We start from the raw sequence: 10,509 nt of genomic DNA, 5'->3' as shown, positions 1-10,509 counted from the left end.
ATCAGTAATACGCAGCATGCATGATACAAGGGAATGGTTAGTAACGTCATCGCTTTGAGGTACGATATCTATATCAGTAAGATCAATTCCATGCGATATAATTAAATCTAGCGTATGATTAAAACGATGAGTGGGCCCGGTGACGTTTTGCTTGACTCCAAAAGAGTTTATTAGGTCAGTAAACGCAAGTCCTAGTGCATCATTTGTATTTTCAACGTGGATGTTAAAATCTCCGACAATTAGCCTAAACTAAAAGTTAAACCTGTATCCTGTCTTCTGAGTAACATTGAGTATATCACTATATATTGTTGCAACACCGCCACCACGACCAGTCTGACGGGGCTCATGCTTATAACAGTAGCTTGGTGGAGTAGACTCATTTAGACCAATATAATCAAATCTGATGAATGCAACTATACAGCATAAAGATATTAAGATATTGTGATATTTACATGCATTCCTACATAACAGTAACATCATTATTTTCTGTAAAGCTTCTCTGAAACAATGTGTATTGTGAAAAGCACTATATAAATCTGACTTAACATGCAAAACAGTTTTCAAGGAGAAAACTCGGGTTAAATTACCTTCCCCAATAAAATCCTAAAAGTCATTTTCTTTCAGGTTAATGCCTCTTCTTGTAAATTAAATCACAGAGAGCCCTTGTGGATGGTGAGATTTCCAATTTCCATGAGCACCGCAGGACCCTCAACATCCACCTCAGGAATTCAGATGGCATAGCAATTTCACCCTCCTGCATCACACACCACACACAGAGACACTCATTATGAGTCTGATGCACATGCAGACACTGCTAAAAAAAAACACATCATGTTCACTTAATTGTTGAAAGATTTTGTTATTATTTAAAAATTGCAATTAGACAACATGATGCATTTATAAGATTAATGCATTTCACATTTGATCTTTCTTATCTCTCTCTCAGATTATTAATTTATTAGTATTGTTTGTTAAGTCAGTCAAAACTAGTACTAGCTTATGCATTGAAACATCTAGCACTAATTGTAAATGCCTGTTCACACAAAAAAACAATAACTAGAATGATAGCAATAATTAAAGCTGCAAGCAGCGTTGAAAGGGCCCTCTCACCCGGAGCCACCTCCACCCGGTGGCCTTAGGAAAACAACGAACAATGGGCAATATGCATTTAAAGTGGTAAATATATAATATGTCAAAAGTAATTTATGTTCCAAACTTCCTGCTGCCAGCTGGTGGCACTGTGATTATAACTGAATATTGACTTCAGGCCAGGACTCTTATTAAACGTGAAGTTTGGTGCAGATTGGAAATTGCATGTTTTAGTTAAACATGACATTTCCTGTTTGGGGCAAATCGGACATTGTATGGCTGAGTTACAACAACTTACTATCCCATGGCAAAGCATCAAACTTTTCCAGGCCACCACGGACACACCCCTTCAATGAACACTCAAGATCTTAACAATTTAACATTGCCAAGGCCTTTAGATTAGACTGATCAAATATAATGTTGATGTCATTAAATCTCTAGGAGGAGCTTGTTATAGTGTAAAACATGTCACTTCCTGTTGCCAGCAGGTGGCACTATGGCTATAACTGAATATGAGCATGGGCATGTGATTATGACAGGACTCTTTTCAAACATGTGAGGTTTGGGGCAGATCAGACATTGTATGCCTGAGTTATAACAACTTCCTGTTTCATGGTGAAACATCGAAATTTGTCAGGCTGCCATGGACAAGCCTTTCAATGAAAAGTCAAGATCTTTGCAATTTAACATAAAAAAGGGCTTTAGATTACACTGACCAAATTTGGTGTTAATCTGATCAAATATCTTGGAGGCGTTCGTTAAAATACAATGTCTGAAATTGGCTAAAACGACATAAAATTCGCCGAAAAAAATTCTAAATAACTGACTTCCTGTTGGGTTTTGGATTTTAATCCAAGATACTTTGTTGTAGGTATTTGTGCGTTACAAGTGTCTACTGAATTTCATACATGTACATGAAACATAGTTTAAGGGGCACTTCATTGAAAGTGTATAGGTGGCACTTTTGAGCCATTTTGCCACACCCACTTCTGAAACCTATATCAGATGTAAATGTTTGCCACTTCTGGCATGTGTGCAAAGTTTCACAAGTTTTCGAGCATGTTTATGCCCCCAAAAAATGCGATTCATTTTGGAGAAGAAGAAACCACCATCGGTGCTCGGGCCAAATAATAATAATAATAATAATAAACAGAGTAATTCCAAGACTGCTGTTATACACTAAAACAAAATAAATAATACAATTTTCATTACCTAACAGGAATGTTTGAAAAAAAGTTATTTGAACATATTTTGCTTGTTGGGCAATCTTAATTCAGTGTGTTGATTGACATGCATCTGCCAAATGTGCAAGATATGTGATATTAATAATGCATAAAATTGTAATATAAATGTTTTTTTAGTTAAATAACTGACTTCCTGTTGGGTTTTGGATTTTAATCCAAGATACTTTGTTGTAGGTATTTGTGCGTTACAAGTGTCTACTGAATTTCATACATGTACATGAAACATAGTTTAAGGGGCACTTCATTGAAAGTGTATAGGTGGCACTTTTGAGCCATTTTGCCACACCCACTTCTGAAACCTATATCAGATGTAAATGTTTGCCACTTCTGGCATGTGTGCAAAGTTTCACAAGTTTTCGAGCATGTTTATGCCCCCAAAAAATGCGATTCATTTTGGAGAAGAAGAAACCACCATCGGTGCTCGGGCCAAATAATAATAATAATAATAATAATAATAAACAGAGTAATTCCAAGACTGCTGTTATACACTAAAACAAAATAAATAATAAAATTTTCATTACCTAACAGGAATGTTTGAAAAAAAGTTATTTGAACATATTTTGCTTGTTGGGCAATCTTAATTCAGTGTGTTGATTGACATGCATCTGCCAAATGTGCAAGATATGTGATATTAATAATGCATAAAATTGTAATATAAATGTTTTTTTAGTTTTTTTTTATCAGTTACATTGACAGAAGCTGCATATCATTAATTCGTAATATAACCTATAAAACTTATAACACCTACAATGCTAATATTTCTGTCTCTTCATGTCCACAATGTGTATTTGACTCTTATTAAAAACTGCAGAGACAGACAGCCAGACCAGGAGTAAGTGTGTGTGTGTGTGTGTGTGTGTGTGTGTGTGTGCGCAGTGTTTTATTGTTGTGTTTCTTGAGCTGGTGAGCACAGCGTCTCGTTTCAAAGATAACACCAAAACACAATTATCCCTGGCGACACATGAGACGTCTTTCCTGGTGCTCGATTACCACCTTCTGACAGGTAACCATGAGGGAGCTATTCATAGTTTTCAGTCACGTGACTGGCTCAAAGACCTGGCAGGCAAAACATCCATAGAACTGCAGCACAAGCCTGTCAATCTGTTTCCAATCCACAAATATATAGATAATCTATCAAAAAGATAAAACAAAGATATGTAATCAAAATGCAAGTTTTTACAATTTTGTTATTTTTAATTTTTTTTGCATTTGCAATATACAAAACACCCACAGCAATATTTCAATTAAAAACAGCGTGACATTCTAAAATGTTTAATGTGAAACACTTAAAGTGCCTTTAAAACAGTGATATTAAAAGGACACATTCAGTACACACATTTTTTTAAGGATGCATACTTCATACAGGCAAGCAGATGAGCTCGGATTATGAACGCAATACGCTAAATGGTTAACTGTTTACTTTATAGCGGTTTGCTTTGGGAAAAAATTAAAGTGAAACTTTGCGCATTGCATTTATATTCTGGGTTCATCTGCTTGCCTGTATGCATCGTCAATAGGGTGTATACAGAATTTGGCCTTTACATATTTCTGTCTTTCAACATTACTACTTAATGCAAACCTCATAAAAATAACTGGTGGTCAGTGGAGGAAAGCCTTGTTTTGCCCTCCATGTGGGCGTTCCTGTAAGGGTGTGACGTCACGTGAAAACTATGAATTGTACAATGTTGTGTTTACTTTGGCCCAAATGCACCTCACACAAGAACACATGAAGTTTGAGTTTGAGATGAACCTGTTGAGCAAGCACTTTTATTCAACATTGTTCTGCAGCCTTGCAAACGGGACCAAGTTTATTGCCATTGTTTTCGTCACGTCAGCTGTTTATTCAGCCATGTTAACCGAGCCACATCTCTGATGACTTACACAAATAGATGATGACTTTAACAAACATAATACTACTTTATTTATTATGTTAAGAAAATGTTACCATAAAACCAGGGACGCGGGAACATGTTTTCGGTTGGGGGTGCTGTGTGTGTCCGTGTTGGGGGGTTTGGGGGGGCTGGTTCACTTACGTCGGTGCTCGTGCTGGGGCTGGTGTTGTTTGGATGCGATTTTGGAAAGTTTTTGCTGGGATGGGCATTTAAAAAAATCTGAAATTCGCTTTTGCGCCATTATCTCCTTGTATTAAAGTTAATCGTGTTCGCATTCTGTACAGTTCATGTCAGATACCATGCGCTAGCGTCACGTGTTCATGAGGATTAGGCTAATCATCCCATATAGAAAACATCACAAGTAAACTTAATCATGTTTATAAAGATAAACATGGGTTTATTATGGCCCACTTACAATTTACATTTCAGAGATCATTACAAATAAATTATTAAATGCTAAAACTGAATAAATTTAAATGAACAAACTTGGCGTTGCATTTGCAACCATGTGAAAACAGGGGGTGCTGCAACCCCCTCAGCACCCCTACTTCCCGCGTCCCTGCATAAAACAATGTCACACAAGCAATTTTATGTTTCAGCAAAAGGAGAGACTTTTCCCCTTCTCTTCCCCAAACTGCACGTTGACAGCATACTGTAACTGTACGTCCTGCTGTGCACTTCCCTTGTTTCAGATGTGTGTTTATAATGACAGAGACATGCTCTACCCATAACCATAATTATACACACATTCACACATATGTGCATTTTGGAAGTTGAGAGAAGTGATGTGGTAGGCCATATAATCATATCCGCTTCAAGCATTGATCACTATCTTTAAGGCCGATTTCCTGCATGTGTGTGTGCGTGTTGGTCATGTTCATACATGCGGTGATGAGTGTGTGTTTATACTGGACACGTCTTTTCTAATTCCAGCTCATGATAGATGCTTAGTGTGTATGAACAGTGATTATGTGTTATACAGATGCATTTCTGAAGACTGCTTCTAGGTTTTCCTCTGCTGTCGGTTTACTCTCATAATTACAAAATAAAAAAATAAATGTTATTTTGTTATGTATTGCAATATGCATAAAGAAAATTAAGCCTATTTTTGAAACCATTTTGAAATTATTTTCATGAAAATGAAGCACATTTTCCTTCCAAATACTGATTATTGTCCAGATTTTTTCTATTTTCTTTTTTAATTTTATTTATTTATTTGAGATTCTCAATTCTGCGTTACAGTAATATAAGGATTATTAAGGATAAGGATTTTTTTTGCTGAATATAAGGATTTGTACATTTTAATCAAGTCTATATTTAAATTATTGTGCCTTTAAGCACATTTCCCCCAAATTGTCACTAAATGTTTGAAATTCCAAATGTTCTCATAAATGATTCTTATTTGATTTTCATTGATATTATGCAATTATTTTAAATGATTTTTTAAATTAATTTTATTTATATATTTATACCTTAAATATTAACTCCTTATTTTCCTGTTACAGTAATGAAACATTATATTTATTCATTCATTCATTCATTCATTCATTCTTTCATGTATTTATGCAGTAATTAATTTTGTTTGTGAATTTATACATTAATTGACCTCTGTGCAATTAATGCATTAATTTACTTGTTTGTGCATTCATTTATGTATGCATTTATGCAATTGGTCATCTATGCATTTATTGTATTTAATTTCTTTATTTTATTGAATTACATTAATGAGGGGGATGTACTTTTTATCCTTATAACAATTCACATTTTTGTATTGTATTTTGTATTTAATATTATTATTTAAATTATTTATTTATTATTCTGGATCTGTTTATTTATGGAGTCCATTCACCTCTTCATCATTTATCAATCTCCTATTCAGTTAGCATGTCTGTTCAGCTGTGTTGTTGCTGTGTTTGGGAAGATGTTCTGCCAGATGTACAGTATGTTCCTGTTGTCGTTGAGCTTGAGTGCTCCAGCTGTGTTATCTCTTCACAAAAATAATCTGGAATGATTGGGCGCGGGGAGGGATCAGAGGAACTTCTCCAGCAGCTGTAATTTCCCCTTTTTCTCCTGCAATCCGACTCCTCTAAGCTGGTATTAAAACATTGGAAGGGGTGCCAGACCCCCGCTTGATGTCAAAAGGGTTTTCCCTAGAGGCTGATGGGACTTTACTCTACGTCAGTGGTGGGCTTGAACACAAGATCCCATCTCTGCGTTAACTGCATTTGACCGTGTGGTTTATTACGGTAATCCTGCACTTGGTGAGTCGATATGTTGCATATGCCAGTGTGTGACCCTGTCTGCTCACAGGCCCCATAATGACTCCAATCAGTCTCTAGAGTCTCTGTGTCCTCTTATTTCTGCGGTGTAAACAGGGAATGCTGTTCATAACTTTAAAGACAAACATTTTAGAGGTTCTGGAAAACAGATAGACAATTGAATGTAAGGTTTTTTGAAGTGAACAGAATTGCTTCAGATCAAAAATGACAATGCAGACCTTCTAGATCAGTTGTTTTCAGTTGGTGGGTTGGTAACTAATTGGAAATAAATAAATTAAAACTGAACAAAAAAAAAAGAAGTTAAAGCTCAATAGTAATATAAAAAAATGTTAAAAATGAAAAAATAAATAAAAAATGTAAATAAATTAAACTAAAATGAAAATTAACACTGGACATATAAAAATAAAAGCTAATAAAATATTAATAAAAACTTGTACAGTATATAAATAATGCTAAAACAACACTGTCTCAAAATATATAATTTTAATATATCTTGAAATGTAATTAGTAAGCAAATGGAAACTTTCACTGAAGTCTCTTCTGATTATGAGATGTTTCTGCTGAGAATTTTTGGAAAAGACCTCAACAGTGCTCAGGATACCAAAGTCAGCATTGAAAATTCTGAGAGATCTCAATATGAGCTCAAACTTTTCTCATCAAATGATCTGAGCTGCTGCATTTTACAGCTCTAAACTCTTACTGTGACTCATTTGTGTCTGTTTTTAATTCTCCACAGGAATTTTATCTCAACTTCATTTGAGATAAAGTTGAAACACAACTGAGAACTTCATTAAGCTCCCGTTTCTGCAACCTAGGCTGTGTTTACACTGGCACAAAAAATCTGATCTTTTCACATCTGACACAGATCGGAATTTGTTGCACACGTGTCAACACAAAAACCCGCACGAGATCCGATTTTTTTGCATCCGATCTGAGCCACTTCCAAATGTGGATTTTAATCGGATACACATCTGCTATCTGGACATCCGACCTACGTCTAAACACGCATACCCGATTCTCCACAGAACTCCCAATGCGAGGGCGACACGTTTGCTCATAAAGATTTTTAATGGCGTTTTAATGCCGGCGTGCTGCATGCGCTCGCATTTTATTGAGATGGAAACTTTTTATAGGTAAGAAATTGTACATTCAGGAGCTGGTTTTCAACCCCCGCCCCGTGAATTTTGAAAATACAACAGCTAAAAGCTACATATATTTCTCAGCAATGAGGTGATAACGTAGCAGTTTTTGTAATTAAACTGACAAGCTTGTCTGCAATGCTTCACAATCGCTCGCTCGCACGTGGGTGCATGCGTTCGTTCGTTCGTTCTCTCTCTCTCTCCTTAATTAATTCAAATTAATTTAAATAAATATCATCTTTATTTCACTAAAGAATTCTACCTCTAACGAGCTGTAGGTAAAATTAAAATAACTGTTATTTTCCGGTCTTTATCCGTTCAGTCAGATTTTGTGCTGCAAAACATCCATGACAGCCGTTGTCCATGCTGGCAAATAATAATGGCCATTCAACGTGAATTATATAAATAATTTTAAAAGCACGGCCATTTAAAACCCGATGGTCTACCATGTGCATAGTAAAGCAATCACTGCAGACAATCCTTTTGGGTGGGAATTAGGCTAATGTAAACACAGATATCGGATACCAGTCGTGTCAAAAGTGAATGTAAACAGACGTGCCAAAAAAATCGGATATGGTCAAAAGATCGGATCTGTGCATTAAGACTTGCAGTGTAAACGCAGCCCTAGTGAGCAACATCTTCTGAGCTCCCGTTTCTGCAATCTAGTGAAGCAAGACTTGTAAACACTAATAAACAAAGACCTGTAATGTTAGCGAAAGAACACTCAGGTCCTCTCCTGTAAGTCAGTCATGCAAGTGTCAACTGAGCAAAGCCTTTTAACAGAGGAAAGACCCAGAGAAGCAGCAGAGAGCAACACCTGTTCCAGGGGAGACTCTCATCACCTCAGCTGCAGCAAAAGGTCTGTAATCACTGCGGTTTCCATACCTCAATCCAGCTGTTCCTCCAGGTGAGAGCGGCACTTTCATCTTAATCATCACCCTACAGCTGCTTCAAAACAAAGCTTCAGACCTGCTGTGTTCTGATTGGAAATGCATTTATACTATATAGACAAATTGGTGAAAAGGTTCAAAAGTTTTGAAAGTTTCAAAGACTCTTCTGCTCTGCAATGCTGCATTTATTTGTTCAAAAATACAGTAAAGAGAGCAATATTGTGAAATGGTTTTACATTTCAAAATATCTGTTTTCTAATATAATATATTTTAAAATGTAATTTATTCCTGTGGTCAAAGCAGGATTTTAGCATCATTACTCCAGTCTTTAGTGTCACATCATCCTTCAGAAATAATTCTAACATGGTGTTTTGCTGCTCAATAAATATTTCTGATTATTATCTGTGTTGAAAAAAGATATGCTGCTTTATATTTTTGTGGAAACCGTGATACATTTTATTTGTTTGATGAATAGAAAGTTCAATAGAACAGCATTTATTTGAAGAAATCTTTTGCAACATTCCTCCGTAGTGTCCTCCTCTCTTCCCTCACCTACCCATTTCTCATCTGTGGATGTGAATGCAGCAACTGATACTTTATGCTCTACTTTAACCTCTTGTCTAGACAATATTTGTCCTCCCTCCTCCAGGCCAGCACGGGCTGCCCCTTCTAACCCCTGGTTATCCGATGTTCTTTGTGAGCATCGGACCAAACTCAGGGCAGCAGAGAGAAAATGGCGCAAATCAAAAGATCCGTCAGACCTGAGTATGTATCAGTCTTTGCTTTCATCTTTCTCTGCTGAAGTCCATATTGCCAAATCTTCATCCTTCCACAACAAGATCAACAGCACTCCAGACACACGTAATCTCTTCAAAACATTCAATTCTCTCCTCTGTCCCCCTTCACCACCTCCCACCACTTCTATAACCGCGGATGATTTCGCCACATTCTTCACAGGCAAAACTAGAACAATCAGTAGTCAATTCTCAGCCACACACACGCAGGACTTCAAACCAACCGCATCCACTGCTAAAACTTGCATCTTCTCTTTTTGTCCCCTCACTGAGGCAGAAGTATCAAAACTGATCCTCTCCAGCCATCCTACAACATGCCCTCTAGACCCAATCCCCTCACACCTTCTCCAAGCAATCTCTCCTACACTCTAACCAGCACTCACACATATCATCAACACATCTCTCCTCACAGGCACTTTCCCCACTGCATTCAAGCAGGCTCGGGTAACCCCACTGCTCAAAAAACCTATGTTAAACACTTCACTTACAGATAGCTATAGACCTGTCTCTCTCCTTCCATTCATAGTGAAAACCCTCGAATGAGTTGTTTTCAACCAGGTATCATTGTTTCTTTCACAGAACAACAAACTGGATGCTAACCAGTCAGGTTTCAGGAGTGGCCATTCAATTGAGACTGCGCTACTGTCAGTCACGGAAGCCTTGCGGATTGCAAAAGCTGATTCCAAACCTTCAGTTCTTATTCTGCTGGATCTATCTGCTGCTTTTGACACTGTCAATCATCAGATCCTCATGTCTGCCCTCTCTTCACTGGGCATCACAGAGATTCCACTTCGCTGGTTTCAATCTTATCTCACAAGTAAGTCTTTCAGGGTGGCCTGGGGAGGGGAGGTATCCAAAGCACATTAACTGGTCACTGGGGTTCCTCAGGGATCAGTTATTGGACCCCGTACACTACATCACCGAGTCCCATCATACAGGCACATGGCTTCTCCTACCATTGCTATGCTGATGACACACAGCTCTATCTCTCATTTCAACCAGATGATCCAACGGTAGCTGCACGGATCTCAGGCTGCCTGGCGGACATCTCAGCATGGATGAAAGGAACATCACCTACAGCTCAACCTGGCAAAGACTGAGCTTCTTGTCTTCCCTGCCACTCCAACTCTACAGCATGATTTCACCATCCAGCTAGGTTCTTCTACAATTACCCCATCAACT

General features: G+C 37.4%; 1 long non-coding RNA gene across 1 annotated transcript in view; it reads right to left on the bottom strand.

Annotated features, from left to right (window-relative positions):
* Window positions 1–4,073: 4,073 nt before the first annotated feature.
* The window catches only part of LOC107573735 (uncharacterized), a 21,847-nt gene continuing 15,411 nt past the window's right edge, over window positions 4,074–10,509 (bottom strand). Inside the window, exons 2-3 of the long non-coding RNA XR_001607562.1 lie at window positions 8,601–8,612; window positions 4,074–4,083 (exon numbers count right to left, since the gene is read on the bottom strand). This is a non-coding gene — a long non-coding RNA (uncharacterized lncRNA). The remainder of the gene's footprint in view (window positions 4,084–8,600; window positions 8,613–10,509) is intronic.

Source organism: Sinocyclocheilus grahami, unplaced genomic scaffold (genome assembly GCF_001515645.1).
Source record: "Sinocyclocheilus grahami isolate Dianchi unplaced genomic scaffold, SAMN03320097.WGS_v1.1 scaffold2019.1, whole genome shotgun sequence".
Classification (NCBI taxonomy): domain Eukaryota; kingdom Metazoa; phylum Chordata; class Actinopteri; order Cypriniformes; family Cyprinidae; genus Sinocyclocheilus; species Sinocyclocheilus grahami.
Note: the sequence above shows the minus strand (reverse complement) of the source record. Positions and strands in the feature narration are given on the sequence as shown.